At 43.8% G+C, this 21,485-nt stretch overlaps 1 protein-coding gene across 11 annotated transcripts in view; it reads left to right on the top strand.

The window, feature by feature from the left end:
* SLC44A5 (solute carrier family 44 member 5) overlaps positions 1 to 21,485 on the top strand; it is a 371,344-nt gene that overhangs the window by 56,427 nt on the left and 293,432 nt on the right. The window contains exon 1 of one of the 11 annotated variants that reach the window (XM_072649874.1): positions 1,153 to 13,942. The exons of the other annotated variants lie outside the window; for them this stretch is intronic. The gene's annotated coding sequence lies outside the window, so the exon portion shown is untranslated. Of the gene's footprint in view, positions 1 to 1,152; positions 13,943 to 21,485 lie in introns of those variants that run through there. 11 annotated transcript variants of the gene reach the window in all.

Genomic DNA, 21,485 nt, shown 5'->3' with positions numbered 1-21,485 from the left:
ATCCTATCCTGCCCCCCATTTATTCTATTTTCAACTCTGACATTGTCCCTTTTCAAAGGTGTTTGCTTCTGATTATTCCCTCCCCAAAGTGCCCTCCCTTCTGTCATACTCCCCCACTCCCTCCCCCATTACTCCTTCCCCCCTCCGCCTTACTTTCCTGTAAGGTAAAACACTCAACTGAGTGTATGTGTTATTCCCTCCTTAAGCCAAATCTGATGAGAGTAAGGTTCACTCATTCCTTCTTACCTCCCCCTCTTCCCTTCCATTATGAAACCTTTTTCTTGCCTCTTTTATGTGAGATAATTTGCCCCATTCTATCTGTCTCTTTCTCTCTCTCTATTCCTCTCTCACCCCTTAATTTTATTTTTTAGATATCATCCCTTCATATTCAACTCACCCTGTGCCATCTGTCTGTCTGTCTGTCTATCTATCTATCTGTCTGTCTGTCTGTCTGTCTGTCTGTCTGTCTGTCTATCATCTATCTATATCTATCTCCTCCAAACTACCCTAATACTGAGAAAGGTCTCATGAGTTACAGGTATCATTTTTCCATATAGGTATGTAAACAGTCCAACTTTAGTAAGTCCTTATGATTTCTCTTTCCTGTTTACCTTGTTTCTTGTATTTGAAAGTCAGATATTTTATTAAGCTCTGGTCTTTTCAGCAAGAATGCTTGGAAGTTCTTTATTTCACTGAAAGTCCATTTTTTCCCCCTGAAGTGTTATGCTCAGTTTTGCTGAGCAGGTGATTCTTGGTTTTAATCCTACTTCCTTTGACTTCTGGAATATCATATTCCAAACCCTTCAGTCCCTTAATGTAGGAGTTGCTAGATCTTGTGTTATCCTGATTGTATTTCCAGAATACTTAAATTGTTTCTTTCTGGATGCTTGCAATATTTTCTCTTTGACCTGGGAGATCTGGAATTTGGTTACAATATTCTCAGGAGTTTTCCTTTTAGGATCTCTTTCCAGAGGTGATTGGTGGATTCTTTGAATGTCTATTTTACCCTCTGGTTCTAGAATATCAGGGCAGTTTTCCTTGATAATTCCTTGACAGATGAAGTGCAGGCTCCTTTTTTGATCATGGTTTTCAGGTAGTCCAATAATTTTTATGTTATCTCTCCTGGATTTATTTTCTAGGTCAGTGGTTTTTCCAATGAGATATTTCACATTGTCTTCTATTTTTTTCATTCTTTTGGTTCTGTTTTATAATTTCCTGATTTTTCATAAAGTCATTAGCTTCCATTTGCTCCATTCTGATTTTAAAGGAATTATTTTCTTCAATAAGTTTTTCAATCTCTTTTTCCATTTGGCCAGTCCTTTTGGACCCCTTTTGCCATTTAGGCTAATCTATTTTTAAGGTGTTATTTTTGTCAATATTTTGGGGGGGGGTTCTTTAGCACGTTGTTGACTTATTTTTCACGGTTTTCTTGCATCACTCTAATTTCTCTTTCCAGTTTTTCCTCTTACTTGATTTTTAGAATCCTTTTTGAGCTCTTCCATGGCCTGTGACAAATTCATAATTTTCTTGGAGGTTTTTGTTGTAAAAGCTTTGACTTTGTTGTCTTCTTCTGGTTGTATGTTTTCATCTTCTTTGTCATTAAAGAAAGATTCTCTAGTCTGAGTTTTTAATGCTGTTTGCTCAAGTTCCCAGCCAGATATTTGACTTTCTAATTCTATGTCAAAGTAGTTTTCTGCTTTCAGTGGGGGAAGGGATGGTCGTACTGTTTCAGGCTTCAGGGGTTTTGCTTCAGTCTCTCCATCCCTCACCATTTGTGGGCCAGAGCTCTAGAAACAGCCTTTGCTGCTGCTTTCTTCCCCTCCCCTCCCCTCATTGCCCTGGGGCTGGCACCAGACTGAATACTCCTCTTTCACCCAGGTCCCACAGAACTTTCCCACTGACCATTTTTGGGCATTTGTGGGTTCAGAAGTCTGAAAACTGCCACTGTTGCCAATGAATCAGATCCCTGGGGCCTGTTCCTGCCAGTCTGTGCAGTGCAGCTCCATTCTTCCAGGGCCATAGATCCTTCCTGTTGACTTTCCAGGTTGGGAGGGGATTTGTTTCACTCTGTCATCATGTGAGCTCTGTAGCTCTAGAATTTGTTTAGAGTCTTTTTTTTACAGGTATTTGGAGGGCTTTGGGGGAGAACTCAGGAAGTTCCTGCTTTTACTCCACCCTACCTTGGATCTCTTTCAAGCAAAATGCTGCAGCTTTTCTGGGAGGGTTGTGAAGGCCCTTAATGGGGACAATGAAACTTTTGGTTCATCAGAATTTTCTTTCTAGTCTCAGTAGGTTAATTTCTTAGCCTTCGAGAACTGGTTCTTTTATAGTCTGGGGATGATAGAGGGAAAGGTGATTGAAGAAAAGAAAACTCCCACCCCACCCAGTTCTTTAATCTGTTCACCGATGAAAATGAAAGGAGTGGGAAAATAAATGACCATTTGGAAACCTTTAAACAGTCCTAACTATGTGATGGTGGAGATATCATAGGAGCAAAATGTAAACATCCATGGAAAGGAGAGGGGTGTCAACACATCAGATGCCACATAATGGAAGTTTTTCATTATGTTCAGTGATTACAATCAACTTTGGAGGGCATTGTCATTCTCTTAAAAGTGAATAGGAACTCGACCTAACTCAATGGCTGGCTCAGGAGTATGGAGCATGGCATCGAGCCAAACAAAAGCTCTCCTACTTCTTATTATAGCAGAGGGAAAAAAAAATCCACATGCATTTCAAAGGAAAAAAAACACCCAGCCAGGAAATTTGAGCTTCTTGGTATCCATTTTCCTTATATGAATGAAGGATCTGGTTTTTTTCTTCTCAGTACATATATTGGTAGAAGAAAGGGCAGACATAATTTGATTTGGGGGGAATTGCCTGAAAAAAATTAGGACCTTTATGTCAATTAATTTGAATGAGGAATGTTAAAATGTTTGCTTATAGAAGGAAACTAGAGTATAAAAAAAATGTAAACAGTATTAGCGTTTAAACAATGTGTGGAAGGACATTCTCAAGCCCATCTAAGAACCTATGAAGGGAAAAACAATAACAATTTTGGTCATTAGAATCATCACATCAGATGTTGTAGGACATCACCAGATAACATTGACAGAAGAGAGACCAGATCTTGGAGTCCAGGTGATCTGAGTTCAAGTCCTACCTTCAACAGCTTCTAACAGTTTAATCCTGGGCAAGCATCTGGGCCCAGGAAACCTTGGCAAGTCACAACCCCTACCAGCCTCAGTTTCCTCATCTGTAAAATGAGGATAAGAGCAGGATCTATTTCTCAGAGTTGTTGTGAGGATCAAATGAGATATTTGTAAAGTTCTTAGCCCAGTGCCTGGCACATAGTAGGCACTTAATAAATGCTCCACTTCCCTTCCCCTTTTCTATTCTCTGTCACTGAAAGTCTCATCAGTCCACCTGCCGCTACCATGACCATGCCTCCCTTCACCTCAGCATCCTGTGGTCTTGCTCTGATCCTTCACCTGATCCAGGAAAGCCTGGGCGTAGGCAAGGTGAATTCCGACTTGTATTTTTTTTCCAGCTCAGACATTCTGTAATTTGACTCCAGCACAATTTCAGAAGACACAAGGTATTTGTCATGAACTACAGTGTGTGTTGCTGCTGCTTCTAACATACCAGGAGGTTCCATCATGGGCTGAGTCGCCTTCACTTCAGCAGATGCATTAAGAAAAGCCACCTCCAGAATGAGGGAGTTTATCTTTCTGCTGCTCCCACACTGCTAAGACCTTGTCTGGGGCACCATGCCAATTTGGGGCCCCACATTTTAGGAAATAAATCAGAAACAAGGGATGTGGGTCAGGCTAGTCAGAGGATGAAACCATGCCAAAGAAGGGTGGGGAGAAAGAACTGAGATCTTTAGCCTGGAGAAGTAAGCCTCAGAAGGGAAGGGTGATAGCTGCCTTCTCAGATTTGGAAGGCTCTGATGTGGAAAAAAGTATTAAGCTCTTTTCTGCTTGGTCTCAGAGGGCACAGCTGAGATCAGTGGATAAAAGTGGCAGATTTTGGCTGGCTGGAAGGAAACACTTTGTGGTGATTGGAGTTGCGTGGAAGTTAGCTTTGTTCATGGGGAATGATGCTTCTCAAACTTGTCACCAGATTTGGGGGGCGAACTTATTTGAGGGCCCTCTACCCCCTGATTAGAGAAAAACCTTCCCGAGTGAAAACTCAAAGCAAACCCAACCAGAGTGAAGGTTTGCTAGCAAGATCTCAGATAGTTTTTGCTCAGTATACTTTTAGACTAATTAATTTCAGGTAGAAATAGATTGGTGTAGTGGACAAAGAGTCGACCTCAGGACCAGAAAAGCTAGAGTTCAAGTCTAGTCTTCAGCACACTCTGGCTGTGTGACCATGCTGAATCACTTAACTCACACCTGGCATAGGATTTGGAGGCAGGAAGACCTGAATTCAAATCTCAGCCACAGACATTTACTAGCTGTGTTACCTTGGGCAAGTCACTTCATCACTGCCTACCTTGTTGTCCTCATTGGTATAATGGGGGCATTATTACCTGACTCCAGACATTTTCTCCTCCCCTTCCCCTTCCCCTGAAATCCCATCTACTACAAGAAGCTTTTTCCTGATCCCCCTTTGTTTTATATGGTACTTCTGTCTATGGTCTTCCATTTATCCTGTGTCTTGTTTGCGCCCAGCTGTTTGCATGTCACCTTCCCCATTTGATTGGAAGCTTCTGGAGGGCAGGGCTAGACTCTGCTTTTTTTCCTATTTCCAGTGCTCAGCACAGTGCCTGGTACATAGATGGTGCTTAATAAATGTTCATTGGCTCACTGAACAACTACCCCTCAGGGTTCTTAGGGGAAGTTAAGACAATGTTTGTAAAGCACTTTTCAAGCCCTAGAGTGCTACGTAAATAAAAACTCTCATTACTACCCAGCAATGAATTAGTAAACGTATATTAAAAACCCACTGTGGCAGATACTACACTAAGTTCTGGGGCTACAAAAAGAGGCAAAAACAGTCCCTGTCCTCAAGGACCTTCACAGTCTATTGGGGAAAGCGCCATGCAAGCCTATCATCATAATCATCATTGCCTTCATCATCATCACCACCCTCATCATCATCACCCTCATCTTCATCACCATCATCATCATCACCCTCATCTTCACCATCACCCTCTTCATCATCATCATCACCCTCATCTTCACCATCACCCTCTTCATCATCATCACCCTCATCTTCACCATCACCCTCTTCATCATAATCACCCTCATCTTCACCATCACCCTCTTCATCATCACCACCCTCATCATCATCACCCTCATCTTCATCACCACCCTCATCATCATCACCCTCATCTTCATCACCACCATCATCATCATCACCCTCATCTTCACCATCACCTTCTTCATCATCATCACCCTCATCTTCACCATCTTCATCCTCCTCCTCCTCCTCCTCCAAACTCTCGCTGCTCTAGACAGCTCTCCAACATTCTGTCCTGCAGATAGGATGTGGGCCTGTGCTGTCTGGGAGTTTCCTTTACCAGTAAAATTTCAGGTGCAATCTCTGTCCCTATCCCATTATTTTTCAGAATTGAACCATTTAAAGTGTTTTTCCCCCACAGTTTTTGAATTGGACAGATTCGTGTCTTTAGTTCTGAATCAACATAAAATTGAGATTAAAAAAAATGAATGACTGATAAAGGTGGAGTCAAAGCCAGTGTTGAGAGCCATCTTTGTGCTTCCATTAATTGCCAAGTGCTGTTGAGGCACCTCCTAGTGAAAAGTGCTTGGACACAATGACAGAAGTGGGCCAGGGCCTGGCCTCAGGATATTTTCAGTTTAATGAATTTCTAGGTTCATAGGGTTTGAACTGGAAGGAATCTTAACAGTCAATCTAATGCAACCTCTGTATTTTACTAATCAGGAAGTCAAGACTGATGGAGGTTAGGTGACTTGATCAGGGTCTCTTAAGTAGTGTCTAAAGAAGAAGTGGAAATCAGGTCTTCTTAACTCCAAGCCCACTACTGATCCCCATAGCTGCCAGTGGTGGAGTGAGGGAATAAAGTTTCTGGGTGCTATATCTCATTTGCACCTCATAAAACCCCTGTGAGGTCAATATTATTATCCTCATCTGACTGATGAGGAAACTGGGTCTCAGAGAAGTTAAATGCCTAGTCCAGGGTCATGTGATTTGGTAGGGTTTAACCCAATACTATCTCTTCAACCAATTATATTGAAACAGATGGATTGCTTCCCAAGTTAGACTTCTTAAAAAATCTTCCCTTTTTGACAGTAGAGATAAAAGAGATCAAAGTAAGAATTAATCTTCACAAAGCCGGTGGAATACTAACGAGATTGCTGAGTAGGAGTTGAAACATTTTTTTCCAGGCGTGATTAGATAGTATTAAAATAAGAGACCTGACTGAACCAGGAGGGTAATTAGAAATCTGAAACAAGGAGAGAGCAAAGTTTTGTTTTGTTTTTTTAAAGAGAAAAGCAGGGCTATTCTCCAGAGCCATAGGAAATGTCTGCTTGATGATTTTCAGATGGATCACAAAAGTATCAGAAATGGCCAAGGAATTGTGAAAAACACACACATTTAGTCAGGTTTTCAGAAAATGAACATTTGAACCAAGAAGAGCATTTGAACCAACTCAATTCTCAATGTCCTGATGAGGAGGGGCCATTGTCTTTTGAAGACTGTGAATCTGAGGCAGGGGGCTCTTGTGAAGCCAAAGATGGAGTCTTTTCTTTAATGCTGACCTGGAGGGCCATGTTTCAGACATGTTCTAGCTATGTGACCCTGAGCAAGTCACTTAGCATTTCTCAGTCACAGTTTTTTCATTTGGAAAATAGGGATAATAATAACACAGACCTCACAGGGTTGTTGTGAAGGTAAAATATGATAAATGGTAGATTTCCTTCTTGTGGGAAACAAAAGAAGGAATTCTGTTTTCATAGGATCAAAGCTCCTCCCAGCTTTGAGTGATAGCAAAATGTAAGTTCGAGGTGACTGGTGCTAATCAGAGAGCAGAACCAGGCTTCTGATGAGGTTAAAGGTCAGAAGTTTGTACACATGCTGTTTGAGGGGGGACCTCTCAGAGAGGAGAATATGAAGTGAGAGATTCAGGAGGTTGCATCTAACCTATGGAGAGAAAGGGGGGAAATTTGAAGTGAAAACAGCATGAGTATTGCATTTGTCTGAGCAAACCTACTCTCCATTAGGGAGGGACCCATTCCCTAGGAATGTAGAATAACTGACTAAAATAAAAGAAGAACTTTCCTGCCTTCACAGTGAGTATTGTTCCTTGTTTAGAGTTAGCACCTTTCTCACATTTTCTTCCTCCAGAAATTGTTTGGTGAGTCCCTATCCCCAGGGGTGACATTACTATTATCATGCTATTGATTTAAATCTTCAAACCTAAATTGATCTTGTAATCAATATGTGCTCTCTTGGGGTGGTAGTGGTGCTTTGGCTGTGGCCATGTATTCTGACCAATGATGGGCATGGTTGGAAGGCATCATGGGATATTGGACAGGGTCTTGGATTTGGAGTCGGAAAAACTGGATTCAAATCATGCCAAAGACACTAGTGAAGTGACTGCTGCCATTACAGGAAGCTATATTACAGGAAGCATAGTAGAACTGAAAGAGTACTTGGACTGGGGTGTAGGTCCTTTGCTCTTTCCTATGTGACTTTGGACAAGTCTCTCTTGGTCCCAGTATCCTCATCAGCAAAATGAGAAATTCAGACTAGATTTCCCTCCCAGTTCACTCCATGGTTCTGTTATCTGATAGGTTTCTCTCAGCCTCAGTTTCCTTCTCTGTAAAATGGGCATTGTAATATAAAATCTGGGTTGTTGTGGGGATCAATGAGATGATGCTGGAAAGCTATTTGTAAATCTCCAGCCACAACTGCAATATTTTATTGGCTTCTGGACCCTCATTCTTGGGAGGAAGTTGATGAGGGGAGGTGAGGAAGATGTTGAGGAAATGGGAAGCCATCACTGAGGAGGACTGGAAAGAGGCCTGGGCATCTTTAGACCTGGAGCAGATCAAAAGTTGTCTTCCTTCAGCATTCAAAGGCTGGTTTGTACAAGAAGCATTAAGCTTTGTCTGCTTGACTGCAGAGGGCAGACCTTGGCTTACCTGAAGAAAAGCAGACTTTGGCTGGGAGGGAGGAAACATCTTGTGATGATTAACACTTTCTAAAAGTTGGATGTTTTCATAGAGACCTCTTTAAACATTGTTCACCAGTTTGGGGGGCCCTAACTTCCTTTGGGGTGCTTTGAAAGTCTAGAAAGCACCTTTATAAGCCCTTCAGGGCTATGGAAATAATGTCTGTTAGTATTATTGAATGAAACTTTAGTTTACTTTTCTCTCATTTCAAAGAAAAAAATATAACTTCATTAACAAAGTCCAACCCTCCGGTTTCTGGAAGAAGAAGTTGAGGCTCAGAGCCAAAGCCACATTTCTGGGGGATGCTCCATGTTGGGAAGTCTGGTTTTACTCAGCAGGGAATGAGACTGACATGATCTCATTGACATGGTTTTGAAATACCCCCAGAATGCATCTCTGCTGTCCAGTCTGGGGGCTGGGGGTTAAGGAGCAAAGCTATGATGATCACCATCATCATCATCCCCATACACACGGCTTATAGATCAGCTCTGCATTCTCCTTGTAGCAGCTGTGGGAAGTGTACACGTAGCTTGGTTTGTCATGAGGCTAGACAATCACACTGATCATCTCTTGTGGAAGGCAGATTGGAGCTGAAGAAACTCAGATGTCCCTGGAGTCTTATCCTTGATATTAGAGTCTGGGTTAAGGCTTCCTGAATGTCGATGGGCCAAGTGGGAGTAGGAAGAGTCCTGGGGCAAAGAGTGCATGAAACATGGGCTGTGACCCTGCCTCCAGCCCTTGCTATATGTATGGCCAATGCAATTCAATGAGTCTTCCTGGGCCTTACCTTCTTCTGTAGAATGGGCATGATGATACTTCTATCCCAGATCTCATTGGGCTGCTGTGAGGACCAAATTAAACAATGCAAAGCACTTTACATACTCTAATCAGCCCTAAAGGGATGGGAAACTGTCAAGGAAAAAATTCTGGAGACACAAAGAAAACTAATTTTGATGGGGAGACAGTTTTCTTAGAGATTGACATGGACACAGAGAACTCACCATGCAATGTAGATTCATTTTCATTTTAAATCATGAACCTTTATTCACAACCTGTCAGGAATATTGTGGCTAGTTTTCTGAAATATTGAAAAAGTTTAGCCTATTTCCTTTTTAAACTTTTGTTCTATTTTTATTGATGGCTTTTATTTTTTATATTACATTCGTTCCCCAGTCTTGCCCTTCTCCCTCACTTCCCTCCCCTCCCTGCCCCCTTTTCCCCATTGAACCATCTCTTGTAACAAGGAAAAGAAAGGATGCAGATCAGCAAAAATTACCAACATATCACATGGCTCTGAGAGACTGTGGGGTGCACTGCACACCCCCAGACCCCCACCTTGGACATGAAGGAAGAGGGAGGCATTTCCTCATCTCTTCTTTGGGACCAAGCTCAGTCCTTAAAATGAAATATGTAATGGCTAGTTTCAGTTTTTTCTTGTTCTATTTATATTGCCCTAATCATTACATACGTACACCACACACACACAGTTTTCTTCATTCTGCTTTCTTTACTCTTCTCATTTCATTTCAATCTCCTCCTGCTTCTCTAAATTCTTCAACATCTCTGTTTCTTACAATGCAGTAACCACATCACATTCATGCGCCATGTTGAGTTTAGTCCTCCTTCAATCTGCAGATCCCTACTTGGTTTCTAGTTCTTTGCTACCACAAAATGTGGTTTGTATCAATATGGTCCTTCTGTATTGAATCTTGTGGTAGTGGTGAGGTGTCTCCTTTTATCCTAGACATATTGATTTTGTACAAAATGTTTTATTTAACTTACATTATCTCAGTGTGTATGTGTGTGTGTGTATGATCCTCTCTTGTTTGGTTAAGAATTTCTCTCACCATAGTTCCAAAAGGTACTTGATGTCATTCTCCACTATTTTTTCCTAATGATGTGATACTTCACATTCAGGTTGTGTACCCATTTGAGCTTATTATGGTATATGGTATGAGATGTTGCTGTAAATTTAATGTCTGCCAAACTCCTCCAAGCTAGATTTTGATGGAAGTAAGGATAGATGCTAGAGGATGAAGAGGAAGGCCTGGCCCAGTCCTGTGAGCACTGTCAGGAGCCTGAGGCTTACAATTAGACAGGGCTGGTGGAGAAATCTAAGGACAGCAAGAATCTGGGGATGGAGTAGGGAGGGGGAGGAGCTATATTGGAACAGAAAGGAAAATCAAAGAATGGCTGGGCTTCCTGCCCCTCTAGGGTGGTTTGCTGGACAGAGAGAAGGTAGAATTGCTGGACACATTTCAGTTGTTTCTTCTGCCAAGAAGAACAATCCTTGAATTATATTGAACATACCAAAAATGAGCACTGGGGGGCTGATGCCCAAGATGAGGAGCAGGATGATAAGACAGAGCCAGCTGTGCTGGATGAGTCCCATCACTTGGACCAGGTGAGGTCTGTGCCTGGGCATCACAGAACTCAATGATGGACAGGACTGTGCAGAACAGGACTGGAGAAGGCAAAGTGTCCTGTTTGATTTTTGAAAAGGAAGAAAACAATTGAGTTTGTGAAATATAGGCCAGTGAACTTGCTTTTGATTCTTGCCAGTGTTCCAGGGCATGTGATCATGGGGCGGCCGGTCAGGGAACATTTGCAAATGAGATTGGGTCATGCCTGAATGATAAGATATCCTTTTTTTTTTTTTTAACCTGGGTTACTCATTTGGCTTATCTTTGGCAGACTCAGAGTGCCTTGATCATAGGCATTGAATAAAGTCTTTCCCCCTATTCTTGTAGTAAAGAGGGAGAAAAACTGACTAGACAATAGTATAATTAGGGAGATTTAGGAAGGGTTGAAAGGCTAGACCTGAAAGGAGGGTAATTATTGTTTAATATTCTGACTTAACTTTGGGAGGGAGGTCTACACTGGAGTGCATCAGGAGTCTGTGTCTGGGCATTTTATCGGTGATTTAGGTCAGGACTTCTTCACTTTTCTTGTGTATGTTCTGAACCTGTTTAGTAAGGTGGCGAAGCTGGTAGACCCCTGCTCTGAACAATATTTTTAAATGCACAAAATAAGATACAATGGAAACCAATTCCCTTGAAAAGCAGTTTATGCATTCCAGGTGTAAGAAGCTCTGATTTAGGGGGGGTGTAGATGGCAGGTTTATCAAATCTGTAGGAGGCACAAAGGTGGCAGGAAGGGGGCTGGGCAGAGCAGCCAAATGGATCATAGTTTGCAGGCTAGACCATCATGCCCAAAAGAGGAAGACGAAACTTAATAGGGATGAATAAAATATCTTATACTGTAGTTAAAAAGGGAGAGAGTTCAAAGGGCATTTATCCTGAGAAGTGACTATGACCCCCAAGAGATCACCCAAACATGGAGCAATTTTAAAAGTAGATACGGGTGGGAGACATGACCTGGCAGCCGAGTCTTGGCTTTGAGTGAAAAAAGATCTGGGTTTTTAGTGGATTTTAAGATCATTTGGAGTCCATGGTATGAAATGGTAGCCATGGGAACTGATGCCACTGACAGCTGCCCTAACGGGCACAGAGCCCAGCCCTGTAGGAACCGTGGCTCTATGTGGGGTTTGGGGTCCAATGGTGGGGGCCACATGGTAGGAGGGATGCTCAGAGGACAAGGAGCTGGGTTCGAGTCTCATCTCTGCAGTGTCCTGGCTGTGTGGTCTGGGAGAGCTCCTCCTGGAACCTCCCTTTGAGGAGGGTCCTGGGTCTTCTCCTGGCTCAACTCCTTGCCCTCTGGGAGGGGAGTGGGGAAGGGAGTGCCTTCTCTTCTGGCCCCTGTTCTTTAGCTCCTTTTAATGTACATTCCTTATTGGAGGGTGAGCTCCTGAGGGCAAGGATTATTTCTTTTAGGTTGTACTGGTATTCCCAGAAGGTAGCACAGTGCCTGGCACACAGTCAGTGCTTTATGACTGCTTGGTGATATGAATTGATGGTGCTCTGGACAAAGGTGTCCACCTGCACTGGTAGAGGCAATGCTGTCATCTGGGAATCCCCTTGACCATTGAACCATCGCACGTTTCTACAGCACTCTAAGGCTTGTGAAGAGCTTCACATAACTTATTGAACTCAGTCCTCACAACCACCCTGGGAGGCAGATGCAATTGTTTTCTATATTTTATAGATGAGGAAACTGAGGCTGCAGCAATTTAAGTGACTTGTCCAGAGGCCAGATTGGAACCCAGGTCTCCGGAACTCCAAGGCTATCACTATATCCGCTTTATGTGTGTGCGCGCACACACACACACACACACACACACACACATGCATGGGTTGTCACACAACATTTTCTCTGTGATGCATAAAAGCCCAGAGGCCCTTCCTTCAACTGAAAGCCTCTCTCTCCCTGATGGAATCTGTCTCTTGGAGCCTTTTCTTTCAGCTCCATCTTAGTCCTTCTCCTTGACCTGAGCAGCTGAGGTATCCTCAATAACAATGCAGAGCTCATCAGGGGTTTCTAGCATGAATTTTTATCTGAAAGCAGTTGTGTGTCTTATTAGAAAACCCTCTTTGCCAAACACATCTGTGCATTTTCCTATTTGAGCCTCATACCGTTCCCATGAGGTAGGTAATACAGGTGTTATTGTCATTTTGCAGAAAGAGAAACTGAGGTTTGGTTAAGAGACTCACTAGCTCATGGTGATGCAAGTGGTGAATGTCAGAGGTGGGAGGTGACCCGGGTCTTTCAGACTCCAAGTCATCAGTACTCCCCTGAGTCCAATCAACAAGCATGGGAGAAGCCCCTACTGTGTGCCATGCACTGTGTTAAGTGCTAAGAACACACAGACAAGCCAAGCAGCCCCTGCCTTTAGGGAGCTCCAGTCTAAGGGGGGGGGACTCTTGGAGAGGATGGTGTACAAACAAGGCATGTGCGGAGTAAATGGGAGATGGTCTTAGAGTGCAGGGGAGGGGGGCCAGGAAAGACCTTTTGTCAAAGGTGGGATTTTAGCTAAGGCTCCATGGAATCCAGGGAAGTCTGGAGCTAGAGATGAGAAGGGAGAACATTCCAGGCAGGAGGGACATCTGCTGAAGTCTTAAGGAGTTGGAAGATGGAGTCTGTAACTCGGAAAGTGTCTCTTTAGCATCTGCTGTGTGCCAGGCACAGGGAGGAGGCCAGTATCACCAGTGTGAATCTGCCAGGGCTGTGAGTTGGAAGATTGGAAAGGCAGGAAGGGGCCAGTGATGAAGGCTTGAAAAGCAAAACAGAGGAATTTACATTTTATTCCGGGGTTAATAGGGTCTCCCTAAGATTGAAAACATCTAGGTATTAGATTTTTATGTGCAGTAAAAGGCTATTTATAAGCTGGTCGTTTTGGTCTTGAGAGCTGAGAACATTTGTTCTAAATATACTATTGAGTTTGAATCGTTTATTTGGAAATGGAAAGACTTTCCATTTGCTTTGATCAGTCAGTGTTTGATGGTGTGTTCCAGGCCTTGGACAGAGGCTGAGCCTTGCTGCTATTCAAACTATTTAGGACAGAAAAATGGAACTAGGCTCAACTTCATGGCTGGAAAGGACTTCGTGGGCCTTAGCTCTTATAAACCAGTCATCTGATGTGAATGAAAAAAACAGGAATTAATTTGATTGTTGTCTCAAGCAGAAAGACAAAATGTCCAGTCCAAAGTGGTGTTAGTCTCACAAAATCCCATGTATGAGGAAAAGTGAGGGAGAGAGGTGATGATGATAAACTGTCAAGGGCAGGTGATCTCCCCAGGACTGCAGGGAAGCATCTGGAAGATTCACCCACATTTCCAGTCTTCTCTGGGCACGAAACCTCTCCACTTCCAGGAAAGGTGGGTCTAATCTGAAATGATTCTCGGAGAAGCTGGTTAATTGTTTATTTTTCCCTTTTTGTTTTCCTTTTCTCCTTTCTTCCCTTTTATGTAGAAGCCAAATGAGTACGTCTCTTTAGGATTTTCTTTCCAAGTGAGTTCCTCTTTCTGCTCTGCTGGAGAGCAGAGAAATACAATATTACTGTTTTGGCAAATACTAAAAAATTTAGGGATAACAGTAATTGCTAGCATTTACCTGGTACTTACCGCGTGCCAGCTGCTTCATTGTTTTCTCATTTGATCCTCACAACAGCCCTGGGAAGTAGGTGCTGTTATTAACTTCATTTTACAGATGAGGAAACTGAGGCAAGCAGAGGTTAAGTGACTTTCCCAAGGTGACAAAGCGAGTAAATACCTGAGACTGGTTCTGAACTCAGTTCCTCCTGACTCTGGGTCTAACGCTCAGGTGGCAGTGTGGTATCTTGGATAGGGGCAGGAAGAGAGACTCAGGTTTTAGATTGAACTCCTGACACCTCTCAGCTTTGTGTGACCATGGGCAAACCTTACCTTCTCAGTGTCCTGGGTGCCAGACTCTTAGTGCCAAAGGAGTCAAGACAGAGCCAAGAGAGAGGTAAGTTAGGCTGAAGACTTCACACCTTGGCTCTGGGAACCACACAGTCACTTAGCATGTGGTGCCTTATGGTGCCTGGAGGACAGGTCAGTGGAAGGTGATGAGCCAGGCTTGGAGGACTCAGGGAACTCCAGAAAGGGAGTGAGGGGAAGGCTGACTCTTTGCTGGCTCTCCAGCTTGGGGTCATCCCACCATGAGTCACAGTGGACCCCCAAACCAAACCCAAAGACCAAAGCTCAGCCCTTCGCTAGTTCCGCCTGCTGGAATGGAGGCCAAGGGACAGATTAGGGTGGAATCCAGGGATCTTAAGGGGAGGATCCAGGAGTGGAGAAGGAAGTGGCTGGTTATCCTTGAGCCTTTTTATTGAATTGTAATTCAACAGAAAATGCACCGATGGGTTGGGGGAGATGAAGCACCAGAAGAACTCTAGGGGACATTGGAGCCAAAGTTTTGCCTTGCTCTAACCTGCAGTCATGCAAGGCTGGGGTGATGCCTTCCCTTCCTCCACCTCCTCAGGGTAATGGTCTCAGAGCTCCCTCTCTGGCTTTTAAAAAGGAGGATAGGAGCTTACAGAGAATCTGAGTCTGAATTGATTGTGACTCTGCTTTTCTCTGCCTGCCCCATCCACAGGGCGTGTGTTGCTTCTCCCCCTTGTTTAATGAGTGCTCTGTCTCCCCACCTTTTCCTAAGTAACTCCTTTGTAAGCACAGCTCAGGGGCTTCCTCCTACAGAGCTCCTTTCAAAACCTTCTTTCTTCGGGGCTTGTTCCCTTTTGACATCACTTTGTACTGTCTTGTAAATGTGTATTTTTGCATTTCCTCCTCTGGCTTGGCCAGCATGTTGGCCTCCTAGGCCCTTCACCACTTGACCGTAAGGTTCTTGAAGGCAGGTCCTGTTTCATTTTGGCTTTTCTATCTCAAACATCTTTCATGATTTTTGTATCCTTCTAAGTGTCCTCTGGATTGGAACTCTGAGAGCCCACGAATGGAGAAGTAGATTGCAGGAAGGCTTGGACTGAGTCCTTTCTCTAACACATGTTGGCTATGGGACACTCTGCAAGTGCTCAGGAGCCAGCTCTCTGAGATTTTAGACCACTGGAGAGTGGTGATCTGTGTCCGAGGAGTTCCCATGCTAGGGAGTTCATACACACACACACGCACACACAATAAACCCCTAAAAACCAAACGTGGTGTATTTGCATTCTTCATTAAGGGCAATCTCTCCCTCCCTGTGCAGAACTAGGGGGAATGTGTTAAGTGCAAGTTCAAAATGGCAGCTGATAAAATGCTATGCTGGACAACCTTGGTCCTTAGATGTAATATTAAAAAGTGAGAATTCTCCCGTGACTGAAGAAACAAGAGACTCTTCAGCCTGGAGGAAAGAGCACTTGAATGGGACTTGGGCTCCACAGGGCATGAGATCCAACTCCACGGCATTGAAAGATTGTTTTAAATTAGACTGGTCTGTTTGGCTCCAAAGTGCCAAGGGGAGAACCAGGAGCAGAATCAGATTTCAGTTTGATGTAAAGAAAACATTCCTAACAGTTATCTTAGCGTCAAACAGTCTGAATTCCTCTTCACTGAAAGACTTAGAAGCTGAAGGGCCACTTGTTCTGTGAATGAATGAATGAATATGCATTGATTAAGCACCTACAGTATGCCATGCATGCCCTGCACCAAGTACTAGGGACATAAAAAACTTCCATAGTCCCTGTTCTCAAAGACTTACTGTTCTAATGTGGGGATTAATACTGCCAGGAAAGGTTTGCTTCGGGGCAGAGGGGAAGGCCCCAGGATTCTTAGGGCACCAGAGCCAACCAAATGGCAGTGCAGCTCCCTTGCTGCTCTTTCTATGGATAAGACTTCACTGTTTCCATGGAGAAATGGTGTTGGACATCCAAAGAACTGACCACGCGATGGGCTCTGGAGTTTGACCTCAGTCTCAAGGTGAAAACTAAGTGCAGTGACTGAGTGGGACCTTGGTGGCTTCCCCTCCCCTGTCCCCCTACATCATGCCTTTAGGCAGCTCATTCCTGCCCATCCTAGAAATATCAGCCTGCTTCCTTCAGAATGCCTTCCACTTTTACTTGCCACAATTAATGCTTCTTTAGGTCTTCACTGGATGAAAGACAGCTTAAGTGATTCTCTTGGACTCATTTATGGGGTAGATGCCCCATTCTCACCCCTCCCCTCTTCAGTCCACTCCCTTTGCAAGAGAGTGAGGGTTTTCTCTCTGTTTCCTAGGGACTTTTGACTCATGATAAATAGTGATGTTGGTGTTCAGAAGCAGCAGAATATGGTGACTGAGGGGCTGACCTTGGTGTCAAGAGCCCTGGCTCAGGAGTCAGAAGCCCTGGGTTCAAATCCTCCCCTGATCTTTACTGGTGGGGAGACCATGGATAAGTCACTAAATGGATGCTTGGTGTCCTCATCTGTAAAATGAGAATCGTTGTTTTGGTGGCCTCTGAGGTTCCTTCTGGGTCTGAGTGTATGATGCCATGACGTTTGAGGAGTGGAGTGAGACAGAAGGAAAGAAAGAAGGGGACAAGAGAGAGACATGGGGGCTTGATTCTTGATCTCAGATACTGCTGATGTGATCATGCATAGTAGGTAGATAGCACTGAGCAATTATGAAACGAATAAAGTGTCATGAGAGGCATTCTGTCTTTTTGTACAATCCACACTACATATATGTACACATGTACACCACACTCATTGTATACATGCATACACACCATACATATATATGTAGGGAGGCAGGGCAGACATCGCAGTGCAGTGCTAAGAGGATGATGTTAGGAGTAAGAAGATCTGACTTCAGATCCTGGCTCTAACACAAGCTGGAGTGTGTCCTTTGACAATCTCCTTCACATTTCTGGGCCCAAGTTGTCTCATGTAAACAACTGGGACCATTGCAGTGGCCCCACCTATCTTATAAGGTTTTTCTGCAGAAAGCATTTTGTTAACCATAAAGTCTCTATAAATCTGAGTTACTGGTATTATTTTGGTGGGACCAAGGGATGAGGGAAAACAGCCCTCTCAGGCCCCTGGCAGGAGCCAGGCAGCTTGGCCATTCTGGGCAAGGGCTTTGTTGAGTCAGCTCTCTTCCCCACCTTTCCTCCATATCTTGGCTTGTCTTGACAATGGCAACCATCCTGTTTTAGTGGTATGCTGTCATGACCACCTCCTGTGGAGAACTGGTGGGCAGCTCATTGCAGTGATGGACAGATGGACAAGCCTGCTGTCATTCCTGGCCATGAAATTGTTCCTGCTGATTCTCCCTTGCTGACATTGGGAGACATGTGGAATGTACCTTATGTAAGCAGGATTCCATGTTATCCACCTTCCAGCCATCTGCATGGCTGCACACCTTTGTTCCTGGCACCATTTTGGCAGGTCTGTCCAAGAGTCTCTGAAGTGAAGCTACCCTTAATGTGTAGAGGCAGCACATGGCCCAGTGAGATTAGGGGGGCAGGGGCATAAAGGATTGAAGAGAGAGGCAAGCTGCCTTATTGAACAACCACAGAAAAGTAGACTTTGAGGAAAAAGAGGTTAGAAAGTAATCCATCAGAAGTACTTCCCATGTGGGAAAGCAAAAGAGAAATGAGTCCTGCCTTTAGGGATCTCATATTCTAATGGCAGAATTGGTACAGAGTATGTACCAGATGAAGAGAAAATGGGATGGTGGGTATCCCTAGCATCTGAGGGGACCATGAAGACCATCATAAAGAAGATGACCTGTGAGCTGACTCTTAAAGAAAATCAGAGATTCCAAGAAGCAAAGGTGGGGAGGCAATGCATTCCAGGCATGGTGTACAGCTAGTGCAAAGATCAGAGGTGGAAGATGGAGTGTTTTGGGTGGAAGAGCAAGTAGGATCTGAATGGCTGGTATTCAGAATGGGCCCCAGAAAGATAGAGGGAGTATTAGAGGCAGGATCTGAACCCAGGTCTTCCTTCCTCATTTATTTGGCCAACAAGATTTCATTATGTACCTGCTGTATTCTTGGCACTGTACTAGGCATTGGAAATAGAAAGCAAACCATCTCTGATCTAAAGGAACTCTTTGTTCTGTAGGAGAGACACCCTGTGCTTTGCACACCTCGGTGTGCTGTGCTGTACAAATACTCCTCATGGCCGTTAGAGAAGTAAATACAAAATAGATACAATGGGCAAAGACCTAGTTTGCCCAGTGAAGGCAGGAGGACCAGCACGTTGGAGACCAGCCTCAGAGCCACCCCACGAGACTGTCCTCTGGGCTGCCTCTCAGCCTTTCAACTGTCTCTTAAAAAATGTGGTAGTAAGAGGATTGTTCCAGCAAATAGGAGAGACAACAAAGAAATGTCACTTGTAGCTGGAGTGCGACATGCTGCCCCGTAACCAGGCAACCAGTGAAGTTGTCTGGGCAGAATCTGCAGCCCAGAGCAGACGGTTCAGGAAGGAGGAGGGTGGGGGACTGGGAGGGAGTGCCTTCCACTGCTCACCCTCACCCCATACAAACCAGACAGGAAACAAGGGCTAATGAATAGGTCAATGAGGTGCTAAGCTGTAGGCCATACTTGGGCATAACATCCAGCGTCAAACCTGGGACCCAGAGGAGTCTCTGTGACCTGGGCTGACTGCAGTCCTTCCACTGCTCTGCTCCTAGGAGTTTTATTTGGTTCTGGTCTCTTAGGTTTATCCCAGGACAGTCCAATCTTTGTCTGTGCACAGGATGCTAAGCTCCCTGGCAGAGGTGGTGAGTCTGTCCTTGCTTGAGGTAGAAGGGAGCTAATTAGAAAAAAAGAATGTAATAAGAAAGAGATCCTTTTACAAAGTGTGAACACCTTTCTCTTGTGGAACTAGAGAAGCTTGGCATTGGCTCACATCCCCAAGGACCTGTCTTCATGTTCCTAAGACAGTTTGGAGGCACTGACATCCTGAACTAACAAAAAAGGATACAGTTGGTGGTACAGTGCCTAGAAAGGAAGGCCTGAGTTCAGCTGTATGACCCTAGGCAAGTCACTTAACCTCCCTGTCCCTTAGTTTCCATATCTGTAAAAAGGGATGATAACAGCACCTACCTCCCCACGTTTTCATCAGGATCAAAACAGGAAGTGTGTGCATGTGTGTATGTATATGTATATGTGTGTGTATATACATGATCTCATTTTAAATATGTAAATACTTCATATAATATATGCAAATGAATATATTTGGTTTTACTTATATTTAAAATAATGGAATAATTTTAATAATGATGATTCAATTATTTAAATTAAATAGCCATATATATACACATGTATGCATATGTATTTATGTGTGTGTATGTAAAAATAGGTGTTTTGGAAACATCAAAGCATTCTGCGTACTTGCAGGAAGGCTGATAACTATACTAGATCACTCTAGGATGGGGGTTGGTGCCAGCCTTTTTCAAAGGTGCCCTCTCCTTCTCCTTTGGCACCTGAGGCCAACGTGTGAAGTGCAAGGGCTGGGATCAGAGCTCACTCCAACTTCTCACTCTCGGAATTGGTGGATGGGAGGGAAGTTGGTGCCAGGAACTGGTCCAAAGACCCAGGACAACTGGCTTTCAGATCACATTCAGCATTCAGGCTAGAGGCTGCCAAAGCCAGTTTTAGAGATCTTTTCAACAAGCTTTGCAACAAAAGGGATGTTCTTGTAAACCTCTCCTTTCCAGTTTGCTGGTGTTGGTTGAATTTTGTTCACTACCTTAAATTTTCCCTTTTGCGCAATTGAAACATTTCCCATGCTTCCCAAACCTGGCATCTCCATTAATTTACTTCCTTACATCCCTGTGAATCACGACCATGTCCTTCTTGCACCCAGCATTCTCCTCAAATGTCTTCTCTGTCCTTGACAGAAGTTCCCGCCCATACCTTGATCATGGCAGGTTTCTCGGTATAACTGGTCAGAAGACTTGGGACTTGGTTTAGAAACAATGGTCCTCCTAGCTCCTTGTCTTTGGGCTCCACATCTAGAGATGGTTCACAGTGGTTCCTTGGAAAAGACAGGCAGGTATAACATTAAGTGGCTCCTGGAAATGGCTGGAAAAGTGTTTCAAGGTAAACGAATGAATTCCCAGGGGAGAGGCAGTCCCACATTCATCAATACACTGGAATCATCCAAGGCCAACATAGAAGAACCCCAAAGTACAAAAAGTAATTAAGGGCATGAAAGGCACACAAAACATGTCAAGTCATGAGGAACATCTGAGAAATTGCAGGGTCAAGTTCAGTGTCAAAATGAGAGAGAAGCAAAAAGACCAAAGATGAAAAAAAATCCCATTAAGTAAACATGCTGCGATTTTACAAGCATACCAGTCACCGAAGGTTAAGGCACGTGTGAGAAAGGTCTCTAATGGAAAGCAAGGGCAGGTCAGAGACCAAAAGGGTCTTGTAGATGTGGGAGAAATAAAACAATTTGAGAGAGAACGAGGCTGTTCTGCTTGAAGGAAAAATCCATTTCTCAATAAAAGAAGAAAACTTGGTAGTTGGGAAGCCTGTGAGATAACATTGGAGACTGACATAACAAAGACACAAATTTAACTGTCTTTTTTCCAGCTATCACCACTTGGTAGGAGAGAAAGGAGGACTCATTAGCCTAATTTGGACTCGGTTCAATTGAGAAATTTTCACTTATAACAAAACGGCCAGCTTACGAAAGTCCATTAGTTCCTTCTTGTCACCCAGCCAAACAGTGTCCTCACCCAGGCATTCCCACACTGTTGGGAACACAAAGGCAAGACACAGATCTTGTGTGGTCAACTTAGAGGGATACCTGAAAACCCCTAAAGACCAGGAGAAGAAGAGATTCCACCCATTCTATTCCGTAACAACGAAATTTCCTGGAGCATAGAACATGATTTACTTTGGGACTCCAATATAGGTATCTTAACCAAAGGAATTCATCGCTCACAAACGCAAGGAAGGTGATTGAT

This window comes from Notamacropus eugenii, chromosome 2 (genome assembly GCF_028372415.1).
Source record: "Notamacropus eugenii isolate mMacEug1 chromosome 2, mMacEug1.pri_v2, whole genome shotgun sequence".
NCBI classification, from domain to species: domain Eukaryota; kingdom Metazoa; phylum Chordata; class Mammalia; order Diprotodontia; family Macropodidae; genus Notamacropus; species Notamacropus eugenii.
Note: the sequence above shows the minus strand (reverse complement) of the source record. Positions and strands in the feature narration are given on the sequence as shown.